The 16,024-nt window shown below is 46.3% G+C and overlaps 1 protein-coding gene and 1 pseudogene across 5 annotated transcripts in view; one reads left to right on the top strand and one right to left on the bottom strand.

The window, feature by feature from the left end:
- Positions 1–16,024, top strand: part of FOXN3 (forkhead box N3) — a 267,558-nt gene that overhangs the window by 114,421 nt on the left and 137,113 nt on the right. The gene's annotated exons all lie outside the window — the stretch shown is intronic.
- LOC143950447 (U2 spliceosomal RNA) lies at positions 9,979–10,087 on the bottom strand (annotated as a pseudogene).

Here is a 16,024-nt window from a genome sequence, read left to right as displayed (position 1 = left end):
TATACATATGGGGGAGGGGATGTGCTACTCCACAGGCATACTAAGGGACCCCCCCGGCACGATATTTGAAGGAATATTTAATTTTTGTTTCACTTTAAGCATTCCTAATATCACTGCTCCTAAAAAAAAAAAAAAAAAAAAAAAAAAAAAATGGATGTTTTTTAAAGAGTGCAAAATCTGGTGCAGCTCTGTATAGAAACCAATCGGCTTCCAGGATTTAGTGTCAAAGCTTAATGGAACAGCTGGCGTTAGAAGATGATTGGTTTCTATGCAGAGCTACACCAGATTCGGCACTCTCTCTGTTTTAGTAAATCGACCTCAATATGTATATATTTAGTTATATAATATGTATCATTATTTTTATGATTATAATCAGTAAAGATACATATTGTATCTTATAAATGAAAATGCATATTTATATAATATAAATAATGACTTCTATTATTGTATTACCAAGATTGACAGATATATCTAAGTTTATTTCTCTCTCGATCTGTAAAACTTTAATAAAAATATTGAAACATAAATAATGATACATATATAAATAAGTAAAGAAGTGTATTATAAGTAATTGTACATATTATCTTTTAAGTAAAGATGCATAATATATAAATAAAAGCACATACACTATATTACCAAAAGTATTGGGACTCCTGCCTTTACACACATGAACTTTAAAGTGGTTGTAAACCCTTACAACACACTTTGACCTACAGGTAAGCCTACATTAAGGCTTACCTGTAGGTCCAAGAAATAACTCCTAAACCTATACGGTTTAGGAGATATTTACAAACAGACAGGCACCGCTGTTTACAGAGCATGCGCCGTAGACAGCGGCGCACTGGGCAGGCCGCAGATCGCGGCGATATGCCACGAGTGTCGGCTCCCGTGTGCATGCGTAGGAGTGACGTCATCGCTGCTCCGGCGAGACCCAGAAGTCACTCCGGGATCCATGGCAATGGCGGACATGAAGACGGAGGACCGCTTCGGGGCTTTGTTCTCAGGTAAGTTATTCATAATGAGCTAGTATGCTATGCAGGTTGCTTTTTTTTTTTACGGCATTTCCTCCATTCAGCCGGCCCGGTGAGACACCGATCGCGGGGGTCCCGACCGTGCGGGAGCGCCGCGCGCCCGATGCTGTCGGCGCGCTCCCGCACTGTCGGGGACCCCGCGATCGTCTCACGGGGACGGCTGAATTGGAGGAAATGCCGTGTAAACAGCATTTCTCCATTCTGCCTAGCAACTAGTGACGCTGATCTCTACTCCATGTGATTGGAGCAGAGATCAGTGTTCACTAAATGAAAGCCCAACCCCCCCACAGTTAGTAACACACCCCTAGGAACACTTAACCCCTACACTGCCGCCCACTGGTTAAACCCTTCACTGCCAGTGTCATTTACACAGGAATCACTGCATTTATATAGCAGTGATTACTGTATAAATGACAATGGTCCCAAAAATGTGTCAAAAATGTCCGATGGGTCCCCCACAATGTCGCAGTCACAATAAAAATCGCTGATCGCCGCCATTACTAGTAAAAAAAAAAAAATAATAAAAAATTATTAATAAAAATGCTATAAAACTATCCCTATTTTGTAACTCTATAACTTTTGTGCAAACCAATCAATAAATGCTTATTGCGATTTTTTTTTTTTTTTTTTTTTTTTTTTTTTTTTTTTTTTTTTTTTTTTTTTTTTTTTTTTTCCAAAAATATGTAGAAGAATACGTATCTGCCTAAACTGAGGGAAAAAAAATGTTTTTTTTTTAAAATATTTTTGGGGGATATTTATTATAACAAAAAGTAAAAAATAATGCGTTTTTTTTTTTTTTTTTTTTCAAAATTGTCGCTCTATTTTTGTTTATAGCGCAAAAAATAAAAACCGCAGGGGTGACCAAATACCACCAAAAGAAAGCTCTATTTGTAGAAAAAAAAAAGGACGTCAATTTTGTTTGGGAGCCACGTCGCACGACCGTGCAATTGTCAGTTAAAGCGACGCAGTGCCGAATCGCAAAAAGTGGTCTGGTCTTTTACCAGCAAAATGGTCCGGTCTGTAAGTGGTTAAAGAGGAAGTAAACCCTGATGAGTTTACTTCCTCTTTCATTCCCTGCAAAGGTAAAGCATAATGGACTACTATGCATCGCATCGCATCGCATAGTAGCCCATTATGTGTCACTTACCTGACACAGGAGCCAGCGAAGTCACCGCTGTCCCCTGTAGTCCGGCGCATCCATCTTCTCGGTGGGTCTCGCTGCTCCGCCGCTGTCATTCGGCCACGCGCGGCATATTCGCCGTTGACGGTGCCGCGCTCAGTGCGCCTGCACGCCGCTGTCTACGGCGCATGTGCCGTAGACAGTGGTGCCCGTATATTGGAAAATATCTCCTAAACCGTGTAGGTTTAGGAGATATTTCTTGGACCTACAGGTAAACCTTAATCTAGGCTTACCTGTAGGTCAAAGTGTGTTTGTAAGTGTTTACAACCACTTTAATGGTATCCTAGTCTTAGTCTGTAGAGTTCAATATTGAGCCCACCTTTTTCAGCTATAACAGCTTCAACTCTTCTGGGAAGGCCGTCCACAAGGTTTAGGAGTGTGTCTATGGGAATGTTTCACCATTCTTCCAGAAGCGCATTTGTGAGGTCACTGATGTTGGACGAGAAGGCCTGGCTTGCAGTTTGTGCTCTAATTCATCCCAAAGGTGTTCTATCGGGTTGAGGTCAGGACTCTGTGCAGGCCAGTCAAGTTCCTCCACCACCATCTCACTAATCCATGTCTTTATGGCCCTTTTGTGTGTGTTTTTTTTGTTTTTTTGTTTTTGTAAATTGCAGCACAACCAACAGCGACATATGTTAGCACATTGCTTTGGCAAAAAAAGTGCATGAATTAGTGTTGCGTTGTGTGTTTCTAGTTTAGATATAATTATCACATAGGGCCGTTCCTCTTTAACATCACATGTTTCTTTGAAGCCAGCGAGCCGTCCGCTCCCCGTTTGCGTTCCCTGTGGCTGGCAGATGCTCGTAGTTTCAGTTTTTTGGCATGCTTTACCGATGATATGGAGTAACTTATGCTTGTATTTATCCCACAGATCTGTTTGGGTTCTGAGCTCCGGAGTGCCAGACATTCTCGTATTTTTTTTTTTTTTTTGTTGCGTTTTTTAAATTTTTTATTAAGTTTTTTATTTGCTGTCAGACTTTGTGCGTTTAGGTGACACAGGGATATTTTTGCACAGTTGTACCGGCTCCTCCCCTATTCTGAAATGTCTTGCTCTGATTTCACTGCACACTGCGAGCTTCTCACATTGTGTATTGGAAGATGCAGCAAGTCAGAGCCCACCTCATTTCCTGGCTGGAGGATATCCAGCATCATCTAGCTGATGGGTGCTCAACCTGTGGCCCTCTAGCTGTTGCGGAACTACAAATCAAAGGCAGAGGAGTGATGGGACTTGTAGTTCTAGCTCTTTCCTCCCCAGTCTGAATTTCCCTGGCCCACCCCTTTCCTTCAATGTCTTTAGTTTTCTTCCAATCATAGCGGCCCACCATCACATGTGGGTGTTACCCAGGGTGGTCTGTATGCAACTACAGCCTGCTTAGGAATGCCCACTACTATAGTCTTCTCCGCACCTATTCGGGCATCTTGATGTTTGCATAACTCCTCCCACTGAGTGCATCAGGACTGGTGGGATGTTTTCAGAAAGCACCCTGCCAACCCCTCCCACCAGCCATGATCTGCCTGCATTGCATAGGGAAGCTCAGAGACCCAGTGATGACTTCACTGAGCCTAAAATAAGGTATGTAATGAAAGCGGAAATGTAAAAATAGTTGACACGGTCATCTAGAGCCCAGGACAAAGATACCAAATTGCACCCCCCCCCCCCCCCAGATTTGTATGAGCATTGTGTGTCAGTGAACCCCCCCCCCCCCCCAAAAAAAAGAAAATTCACTCTCCTCCCAGTACAAATACACCCCTGTTCAAATCCTCAAATCTTCTCTCTCCCCATATGCCCCCAGCAAACTCCCCCCACCCCCCCATAAAAAATAAAAATCCCCTCCCAGCACAAATGATCTACCCCTCAAATTTCCACTCCAATCCCAAATCCTCCTTCCCCACTCCAAATACCCCCTTTCATTCACAAAAAATGCCCCTCCCTTAATCCCCCATCCTAGCAGAATTCCACCCCCCCCAAAAAAAAAGTCCCCTCTACCATATTACTTTTAAAGCACAAACCCCCACATTACCCCCCCCTAACACAAATCCTCCAAATCGCCACTTCTAGCACCCCCCACCCCCCAAATTTGCCCTCCTAGAACAGTTCTTAACCCCCTACCGCCCACCAAATTCCCCTTCTTAACACAAAATCCCCCTCCCTGTTCTCCTTGTGGTGCCCCCCTGCCTCACATAATACCAGAGTGCCCAGGCCAGCCGCCCCCTTGTGCCAGCCCTGATAAGGGATACAGAAGGAAGCAGGGAAGGGAGAATATAAGAAAATACAAAGTTGGCTTTACTTCTCTTTCTACACAAAGAATAGGAGATAAAATGGTAAATGGAAGCTGTTTGCTTAGCGCTGTGCGTCTTTTTGGTTTCCTGTGAATTATTCTGTGTTTATAGCCGGCGGATCTTACCCCGGCGGCTCCTGGAGAGGCAAAATGAGTAAATTGTAGCCACGCTAATGCTTTGTGTTCCGACCGGCAGCCCCGGAGTCACGCAGCGGGTTGAATCGCAGCACGGCTCCAATGCAAGGCTTTCAGTGTTAACCCCTTCCTGCACAGCTCCCGATTCCCGCCTGGAAGGGAGAGATTTCAGGGGTTGAAGGGATTATCCATTATCCTTCCTCCAGCCCCACAAATACTGGAGGGAGAAGAGGTCAGTTGGGGGGCTTTAAAGGTGCCACAAAAAGGACGTATATCAATAAATTAACAAAATATCCAACAACTTTATTATACGATTAAAACCTCATTAGGATCACAAGAAAATGTGGTTGTCGTGTATAATTTTATGTTGTTGGCACATATTTGTAGTTTCAAGTTTGGTGTATTGAATCAACGCGTTTCGCTTATATATGCAAACAGTATAAATCAGTCCACAGAACTGAGGGGTAACATGTTTTCACCCCAAACTTTCAGAGGCCATAACTTTTAATCCAGGAGATATTAAATTTGCAGTCTCTGCTATTCAACAATGTCCAACAGAATTCTTAAAAAGAAGGAACCAACAAACCTGAGGGACATCAACTGGTATCTTCCAACAGTCTAGGGCACGTGATCTGCACATCAAACCTGGCACAACCCCCCCAACCATTTAATGTGGCCCTCACATCTCTCCTGCAGCTGTGGCACCCCCCTTGTCCAGCGGTAGCCGGTGCTCCATTTTGGGAGCAAATCACCCGCCACCCCCCCCTCATCGATTTTTAAACCCCCCCCCATTGCTTATCCCTCCGCCCACCAGAGCTACATCTAGGTCACGGGCAGCTTGGGATCCTTCCTGCGTCTCTTCCTACACGGCGGCCAATACGGTCTCTTCTCCTCTCGGCCAATCGGGTCTCAGGACCCACTTCCTGATTGGATGGGAAGAGAATCAGGCAGACAATAGCAAATAATGATTTGCACCCCGGGCCCATCCTTTTGGAAGTCTATTACCCCCTTCGGCTGTAATCCTCTGCTTCGGAAAAAAAAAAAACCTAGTGGAATCCATGTGTCCAGTGCTCTGCGTCCAGTGCCACTGCCCTCGCCTCTGCCCTTACCTTTTCTCAGCAGCAGAGAGGAGGACAGAACTCCTCCTCCAGATCCTTTGCCTCTCCATGCAGCTGCAGAGAGGATCTTCTCTCCACCCTCTCAGCAGTCGGCAGTAGTGAAGAAGACACCCTCTGATTTTCTATTTATTTTAAAGGTGCCCAGTAGTACTCCCAGCTCTGCTGATGCCCTACACAGTAGTAACCACCTGCTATGATGAGGCAGTACAATATATAAACAATATATAAACAATATAAGAAAGCATTCCATAAATCAAAGACTAGTCAACACAAAGGGCACAGTAGAGGGGCGCAGGCAGAAGGGCACAGTAGAGGGGCGCAGGCAGAAGGACACAGTAGAGGGGCGCAGGCAGAAGGGCACAATAGAGGTAGGTCACAATACTGGGATCAGGAGGGCACAGTAGAGGGGTGGAAGCAGAAGGGCACAGTAGAGAAGGTCAGCAGGTCACAATACTGGAACCAGGAGGGCACAGTAGAAAGGGGGAGGCAGAAGAGCACAGTACAGGGAGGTCACAATACTGGGATCAGGAGGGCGCAGTAGAGGGGTGGAGGCTGAAAGGTGCAGTAGAGGGGCGGAGGCAGAAGGGCACAGTAGAGGAAGGTCAGCAGGTCACAATACTGGGGTCAGGAGGGCACAGTAGAGGGGTGGAGGCAGAAGGGCGCACAGTACAGGGAGGTCGGAAGGTCACAATACTGGGGTCAGGAGGGCACAGTACAGTTTCCAGGACGCTGCTCAGGACACGGCCATCCTGGGACAGCTTAGCAAAAAGCGTGACTGGCCCGATAAACCTGGGACAGTTTTCATGTATGATGTAATGCAAGTCAATCATGGGGCCCCTGGGCAATGCCCAGTGGTACCCATGCATTTAGACAGCCCTGTCTCTGACCCTGGGTGAGGCCTGAAGAAAGATGACACCGTCCTTCTGGAGAGAAAATCCAGATGATGGCATTGTCGGGGACAGTAGTGTGATCTCTGTGAGAGGTAATGCATACCTGGAAGTGATATACACTGACACATTACTCAGCAAGATGCACTATGGGGTGCTCAACCTGTGCCCCCCCCCAGCTGTTGCAGAACTACAAATCCCATGAGGCATTGCACAGCTGACGGTTACAAGCATGACTCCCAAGGGCAGAGGCATGATGGGACTTGTAGTTCTGCAGCAGCTGAAGGGCCAATGGTTGAACACCCACACGTCTTCCTTTTTTTTTTTCCATGTGACAGTCCGGGGGGCTCAGTGATTGGCCACTCAGGCAGACATGGGGGCGGGGAGAGACTTCAGCCCTGTGTAAGCTCTGACATGAATTGATGTCGATCTGTTTCGCGACTCCTTCCTTCCTCACTCCCAGCAGGGATTTGTGGGCCGCTGCGGGCAGGGGCGTAACTATAGGGGGTGCAGCAGTTGCGACCGCAACTGGGCCCTATGCTGCAGGGGGCCCATGCAGCCCCCTCTACATATGGCCGGCAGCAGCATGGGGGTACCAGTGCACCATGCACACGGGTGGGTGGAGGGTGACTAGCAGAGCTCCATGCTCGACTATCGCACTGGCATGTGCAGTACGGGGCGGACACTATATGATGGCAGGACACTATCTGCCAGAACACCGGCTCCCAGAGGACACTGCAGGCTTGTCTGTCAGCCCCCCTCCTCCCCCGTCATACACAGATGATGAAAGGTCTTTCTGGGAGATATGCTGATCACCCGTCCAGCACACTGGATGGAGCCCAGGCCAACATTGATGAGTGCGCGGCCTGCAGCTTGGTCATGGTGAGTGAAAGGACCCCATCCCCCACACACCATAACATACCCCCTCCATCTTCCCCTGGGGACAGGGACCCCTTCTCACCTGGGGGCAGTAACTTCATCTGCCCTGGAGAAAAGGACCTCATCTCTTCTGGGGACGGGGACCCCATCCTGCCTAAGGACAGTCCCCCAATGGGGCACCTAAAAATGATGCCAGTGGTGGAACTACAGGGCTCACAAAGGTCATACCTGTGACCAAGCCCTGGAGTTCCACCGCCAGACTCGGAGGGAAGGGCCCTGGCTGGGGTTCTGGGGGGCCCTTAATGGTTTCTTGCATCGGTGCCCTGAAGGTTCTAGTTACGCCACTGGCTGCGGGGGTCTCCTTTTTAAAGTGACCCAGGTTGCTGTGCGTACCTAAAGGGTTACTCCGCAGCAACCAGAAAGTCCAGGAAGAAGGAATCCTCCCCCTCTGTGGCAGAGAGAAGTTCTCTCTTTACAAATCCATTCCTCGCTCTGTCGGCTGACACATGTTCTGTCTGCAGCGATGATTGCATTAGGGATCTCCTCCAGCTTGCAGAAAACCAGGCAGACTCATCGTTTATTTATTAATATTCCATATGGAGCGGCACGCCGAATGATCATGTCGCTGCCAGCGCATTCGGGGAATACAGCGAAGCCGCAGCTCTGCCCCCGCACTGCCGCCTGTGACAAATATTTCTGTATATCAGGTATGATGGCAGGCGGAGGATGGAGAGAACGTCTCTCTTCTTCTCGCCGTCATCCCCCGCCGCCCGTCCTGACCAATAAGACCTCTTCATCCGGCGGAAGAATGTTCACTTCGTGTTCCTTGGAAATAGTGAAGAGAGAGTTGAAACTGAAATTAAATCTGTGTTTTGCTTTCCCTGGTCACCCCCCCCCCCCCCCCTTATTTTTAGGTGATATCCTTGTTTTTCGTCATACATTGGTAGCCCATTCAAAATAAATAGGCTGACTTAATGTGATGCAACTGAATGCAAAATTGGATAATGTGAGGGGGGATGTATGTGGAGTAATCCTGTCCAGCTCCACCAGTGTAGAATCCTCTATTGCAGAACTACAAGTCCCATCATGCCTCTGGGAGTAATTGTAACTGCCAGCCTTGCAATGCCTCATAGGAAATGTAGTTCCACAACAGCTGGAGGGCCCCAGGTTGCCTTCCCCTGCATTAGAGTGAGCACCCCAAAGATCAAACACACACACGCCTTTCCCTGCAGCCTGAGCTGCACTGGACAGGGAATGAATGGGAAGTGCTCTGTGCTTAGTGGCTTCCTGTTCATTCACAAACTGAAGCATAGTGAGCACAATTTACTATGCTTCAGTTATGAATGGACACAGTGAGCGAGTTGTGTTTTTTTTTTTTTTTTTTTTTTTTTTTATTGAAAGCCAGTGGCGTCCAAAAAACTTCACCCAGTGCATAAAAAATGTGCACACACATAAAGAGTGACACAAAAAAGTGCAGACGGGTACACAAGTCCTCTAAAATCAGAGGACCTTGTCCTGAATCCCCTGGGGCGTTAGGCTCCTGACAGGGACAAGGACACTTAAAACTTGGTCTTCCTGGCCGAAACCAGTCAGACCCCGTTCTTCGGAAGGTCTGCCGAAACAGACCCACCCAAATACTAGGTAGGGCTCCCCCGAAGGAAGACCCCAACCCTAAGGCAGAGGGTGAACTAAGCCAGAAGGCCATGTCCACCCCCACACCAGACTTTCAGGACAGGCCCTAGAACCTGTGACCCTACTCATCACAGCAAACGTGCAAAGGGACAAAACAAGACGTGACAAGACACACTGAAAATAAATAAAAAGTGGGGAAGGGATAGTGGAGAGGAGATTGAAAAGGTGGTCATTGTGTGAAACAACGACCAGGCCCTCCGGCCGGGAATAAAAAATTCCTCTGGTCCCAGCCAAAAGGCCTGGCCCAAGAGGCAGGTGCTAAAAAAGCGTGTCATGGTGCAGTGACTTTGGTGCCCAAAATCAAAGTGACCCTCACAGTGATTGTTAGGCACCCCCGGACTGCCACTCCAGGGGCACATACTCCATAGGCTTTCAAGACCGCCCCCAACCCCCGGTCCAGACCACAGCAGCCCCCACCCCGGACAGGAAGGCATGAAGATCAGGAAGCTTGGTGAGAGCCCTTTACTATCAGGCTCCACCGTCGCTCCCATCACTCCTTCCTAATTATATTCGGATGTACTAACCGGTCCTCCCCCCCCCCCACCAAGGGAGTAGCCGGTTTCCTTTCCGAAAAACTGCCCGGTAGCTAGAACTACCCCAATCCAGACCAGAGGCCAGGAACCCGACCCTCTGGATCCGACCAGGCAGCACCCATCCTCACCAGGGGCATCCTTCCAGATGGCTCAGACTCGACCATGCATCGGCCCCCAGTTTACTGTCGGGCGGCACGACGTGGCCCCTACCGAAACCATCCTTCGGGATGCAAATTACACCATCGGAGAGCGCCGCCCAAACCCTCTCGAATAGGGATGGACCAGCGCCTCCTTTGGCAACTGATAAGAACAGATACTACACTTGATCTTAGCCAAAAGGCCGACACAGTGAGCGAGTGTGTTAGTTTAAAAAAGGAAGGGGCCAGTAAATTATATACTTAATAGCCCCTTCCCCCACTCTATATCCTGAAACATCCCCACAGCGTCTGGGGAGAGTGGAGAGGAGGGAATATGCAAAGTAATTGGAGGGAAGCTTCAGAATGGCAAAGATGTTTTTATTACAAATTATGTGAGCAGACTGCAGTTCCTCTTTTAAGCACAATGACCTTACTTGCTGGATAGTCAGATAACGCCGATATTAACTGGAACAATGATTGTTTGGGCTAGGTTTGGCCAATCTATGCAAATGAGGCCTAAAGCATGCTGGGCCTTCTAGTGACCCTCTGCCCAGGGAGCAGCCGTGTGCCCAGCCTTGGGCGTCTGCAGAGCGCTGACGGGTAATTTTCCGCTCCTGCCTCCCTTGTGATTGTCAGCATTAGGAGGCTGCCCCCCGCCTGGGGGGGGGGGGGGGGGGGGCACTGTATTTTTAGAAGGCCGGTTTGAGCCCTTCCTACATGATATCACTTTCCAGGCACAACCGTTTTTCTGGCCGAGAGTCCTGTTGACATTTAGGTGCCAGGCAAAGGTGCTTATTTCTATATTTCGCTTGTTTGTATTTGCTGCCCTGCCACTGCAGCATCGTGGGTGATGGGAGATTCTGAGACTCTTCAGCTTCCATATTCATGTATTTAAAAAAAAATTAAAGCACAAATCCACTTCACTCCTAGGAAAAAAATATGCAAATTAGTTCTGCTGTCCACCAGCCAATCAGATCATGAATTTTTATTCTTTTTCCGATCTCAACAAAATAGATGGAGGAGCACATTTTTGGCATACAGGCAATTTTAAGCTTTTTTATTTTTTTGGCCCAAATGAGAACCAAAGTGTCCTATTTGGCTTCTTCCAACTTCTGCAATTGTGCAGTTAACAAGGCAGGAGTCTTGTTTGTGGAACATTGTATGTCTATTACACATTTTCTACATTTCATCTGGACATGTGTCTTAATTTGGGTCTATATCCACTTGCCCCCTGGAAGATTTACCCCCCCCGCCAGGCCATTTTTTGCGATAGGGCACTGCGTTGCTTTAACCACTTCAGCCCCGGAAGGATTTACCCCCTTCATGACCATGCCATTTTTTTGTGATATGGCACTACATTACTTTAGCTGACAATTGCGCGGCCGTGCGACCCTGTACCCAAATACTTTCATTTGGTGGTATTTGATCACCTCCTGCTTTTTTTTTTTTTTTTTTTGCGCTTTAAGCAAAAAAAAAGACCGACAATTTTGAAAAAAAAATATTTTTTACTTTCTGCTCTAAAACGCATCCAAAAAAAAAAAAATGTAAAAAATGAATTTCATCATCAATTTAAGCCATTATGTATTTTTCTTCTACATATTTTTCTACTAGTATTGGCGGTGATCTGTGATTTTTATCAGGACTGGGACATTGTAGCGGACCCTAAGTGACACTTTTTTTGGGGACCGGTGACACCAATACAGTGCTAAAAATGCACTTATAATAGCATAAATGACACTGGCAGGGAAGGGGTTAACTTCAGTGGCGACCAAAGGGTTAAACGTGTTCCCTGTTGATACTTTCTTAGGCTACTTTCACACTGGGGCGCTGGCGGTAAAACGGCGCTATAGCGTCGTTTTAGCAGTTTTAACCCCCGCTAGCAGCCCAAAAAAAGGGTTAAAACCACCCGCAAAGCACCGCTGCAACAGCTGAAGGGGTTGAGCACCCATGATGTAGTGTGCTTTTGCTGCAAATTTGCTGCGTTTTTTGCTTTTTTTTCATCTGTCAATAAATTAACCAAAAAAAAGCATAAAAAATGCAAAAGGCATACAAAATGCTTGATTGTGGAAAAAAACAAAAAAAAAACAAAATGCACGAAAAACTTATCATAAACGCGTACTTAACAACTCACCGCAGAAAGCACTGCAGACACTGATTAGAAGCATAGGTGTGAACCAAGCCTTAGCCTTACAGCTAACTGCCTATACACCACAATGATGAAAATACCCCTCCCCCATACACAAAAAACATTTCTATTATATGACAAACAGTAGCAATGATGATACAACGAAGATACAGAAACAATATTACAAAATTCTAAATCCCAACAAAAAACAATCTTGTCCTTTTTTATGATTCAAATTTAGATGCAAGTGGTGATTTAAAGCAGAGGGCATCCTGGAGCGCCATTTAGAATTCCAATATACCTTGCGCTCCAGGAGCCTTTGGTGTGGATCATTGCCCCTGCTAGACACAAACACCCGTTCACTGCCAAGAGAGGAGAATAAGGATAGGAGTTGTTGTTCTTCTGCCAATAGGTTTTACCAAATATGAGAATGTTGATGTAGAAGGATTGACCACCACAGTAGTGTTCCCCTATCATGGTTCTTAGTGGGCGGGTAATGCAACCTTTTGTACATCTGCTTTTCTCAACCTTTTTGTCCCAGTGGAACCCCTGAAATATATTTTTTTAGGAATCCCTTGCTAAAACCAATTAATTGGTTGTCAGTGGGAAGTACTGTATACTCTTATGTTGGTGCTTAGTAGGAAGAATGGCCCTTTACATTGGTGGCCAGTGGGAAGAATGTTCCTTACATTGGTGGCCAGTGGGAAGAATGTTCCTTACATTGGTGATCAGTGGGAAGAATGTTCCTTACATTAGTGGTCAGTGGGAAGAATGTTCCTTACATTGGTGATCAGTGGGAAGAATGTTCCTTACATTAGTGGTCAGTGGGAAGAATGTTCCTTACATTGGTGGCCAGTGGGAAGAATGGCCCTTACATTGCTGGCCAGTGGGAAGATGGCCCTTACATTGCTGGCCAGTGGGAAGAATGGCCCTTACATTGAGTGCCCAATAATGCCAGTGTTTCACCATCTCCCTTAAGTCCACAACTAGGCCTAAACCCCTTGTGGGCAGACCAATTGTCGTGTGCATTGATCACTCAACGAGCGTTTAAGTGAAAGGATAGATGGTCAGTTACAGCCCTTGGTGGTTAGTCTTCCTGGTTTTCTCAGGGACACTATACAGCTCCTTACCAAATTTCAAGATTTTGAGTGGAAAGCCAATTACAGGTGGATCACCTGTAAAGTCACAAGTCTGTATTCTAGTATTTGGGCATACAAGCTGTTGCTTTTTTTCTTTTAAAAGGTCTGGAATCCTCTTCCTTTTTTTTTATTTTTTTTTTTTTTTAATTTAGTTCTTCAAGAACTTATTTTGCTGTGTCTAGGTTTTTTATTTATACATAACTTTTGTATGTTTTGGGTGCTCTTATCTCCAAAGATGCAGTGCCTCTATGGGGGCAAAGTTTTCACCCTCCCTGGCCAACCTCTATATGGGGTGGTGGGAGAGGACCCGCATCTTTGGACACGATGGCCCCCGTTGCATGGACTCGGTTTTCTTTTGTCGCTATATTGATGCCCTTCTTTTTTATTCTATCAGACGAGAAGGTTGAAATGTATGGCTCCACTATCTGAACTATAATAATCTCAACTTGAGGTTCACTGAACACTTTCTGGATGTTTCCATTGAATTTCTCTATGTACAGCCGTCGGGTAGGAATGGTGCAGTAGTCACTGGACTACACAGGAGACCCACAGCCAGTAATGCTTTACAGAGAGCTGACTCTGGTCATCCGGGACACACCATTAGAGGTGTCCCAGTTGGACAGTTTTTTTAAGTCGCCTTTCGCACTGTTGGACCGTTCAGGTCCGCCTGTCAGTTTTGATGGCGGACCGTAAGCCCGTTCCATGCTGGTCTATGGAAAGATAGATGTCAGTGGTGACATGTCCGCTGACATCCGACCCGGTCCGATCTGGGAAAAGCAGATGGATGGCCCTACATCCGGATCCGTCGCTATCGGATCAGGTGAGATCTGATGAAAACAGACATGCTGTCCGTTTTCATCCGATCTCTCCATAGAAACCAGCGGCTCTCGACAGGCCCCTCCCCGCTCAGTGAGCAGAGAGGGACCTGTCATCCCCCGGCTCAGTGGAGATCAACGGAGAGATCTCCCACTGAGCTGGCGGACAGAGGCGGACTCTGTGGAAGCGGATCCGCTACATGGGAATGAGACATAAAGCCTAAACATCTGTGTAGCAGGGTTACAGATTTTACTAAGGAAGCAGAAGACATGGCTCACAGATTTAGGCCTCTTTCACGCGGACTGTCCATTCAGGTCAGCCTGTCGGTTTTTTTTTTAAGCGGACCTGAACGGACGCTCCATATACCTCTATGGAGCATCGGATGTGAGCGGTGACATGTCCGCTAACATCCGACGCGCTTCGATCCGAAAAAGTGCGACGGAGGAAAAAATACGTCCTCGGATTGGGTGACAATGGACTCCATGGTCTGTCCTCATCCAATCCCCCCCATTGGGGAGCTTGGCTCTGACAGGTCTGTCCCTGCACAGTGTGCAGAGATTGTCCTGTCACCTTCCTGTTCAGTGGGGATCAATGGAGCGATCCCCCGCTGAGCAGAGCGGGCTCCATACATGGACACATCCGTGTGACGGAGCCCTTAGAGATGGAGGATATCCTGAAAGTTTTTAACATACCTTTCCATGTGGCTAGCGAAGTCCCTAGGAACACACTACTATTGGACAGAAACCCAGGGTCTCGCACTGATAGGAGACATTCTCCCTTTGTGGGAGATGCTCCAGTATTTTCCACACCATACAGTATTAAATTTGACAAGATTAAAAATACATTTACTAAATATTTACCTATTCTCTTTAATGACCCTGCATACAGTAAGATTCTGTCAAAAGACATTAGGACAGTGTACCATAGAGCCCCTACCTTAGGAGGCTCTCTACCACCCAGCTTATTTACTAGCGAGAAGTCCGGCTCCAATTTGTTGCATTTTAAGGGCAATTTCAGATGCGATATGAGAGGATGTGACTATTGTGGCCGTATCAAAAGAGGTCAGTTTGTTTGTTCAAGTGTCACTGGTAGAAATTTTGAGATTTTATCAATTGTAAAACTAAATATTTGATCTATCATTACATGTGAACTATGCAGCAGTTCAGAAAGATCGGCTTTACGATCACTTGTATGACATCGGGAAAAACAGCTAATGTGGGCAAACATTGGAAATTGGTCCACAATAAGGGTACTGCTAGACTGTCAGTACAAGGCATTGAGAAGGTGGTGACTTCCAAAGAGGGGTGGGCGATAGATTCAGGATATTCACCCTGCATACCAGAAACCCGGCAGGGTTAAACTTTGAGTGGGATATTTCCCACTATTATGATTCGGTTGATTGCCATCAGCATTTTTTGACTGATGTTCTAATCTTTGCTCTTAGGGTTACAATATAATTTATCATTTTTGTGCTATGCTTCCATCATGGTTATCCCTAAATCATGATATTGGTATAGATAATGTAGTTGACAGTGACCTTGTGTTATGATGCCCACGGGACCTACCACTGATCTAGGACACTTTCTTTAGTGGATGGTATATAATCCATGGATTTATGCCATTTGGGTGGAACTTTTCATTTATTATTTACTTATCCATTCATGCTAGTTTTGTGGTCTCTGTACGTACATGTATTCCCATCTTCAACATTTTAGTTAATGTGGACACAGATGGGTTATGAAGGACTGACTTATTTCTGGACAAAGGTCCCCTTATACATTTAGCAACACATCGGCCAATCTCATTGATTGACATTCAATTGTTTCCAATATAGGATATAGATCAAGGCATGATTTTGTTGGTTTCTGCTGATAAATATTTTTTGTATCTTTATTGACTAAGATTGCGGCCATTGGAATGATTGTTGTGTACCTTTTGTGCCCAATAGAACAGTGGCTGAAAGTACAGGGTCTATGACAACACGACACTACAGATGGTCTTTTCTCTTGCTTTCTTCTTTAAAAATAAATAAATAAATATATATATTATGTACATAGGTTTATAGAGCTGGTT

Source organism: Lithobates pipiens, unplaced genomic scaffold (assembly GCF_037356315.1).
Source record: "Lithobates pipiens isolate NorthernLeopardFrog02 unplaced genomic scaffold, aLitPip1_a1.2 Scaffold_30, whole genome shotgun sequence".
In the NCBI taxonomy this organism is placed as follows: domain Eukaryota; kingdom Metazoa; phylum Chordata; class Amphibia; order Anura; family Ranidae; genus Lithobates; species Lithobates pipiens.
Note: the sequence above shows the minus strand (reverse complement) of the source record. Positions and strands in the feature narration are given on the sequence as shown.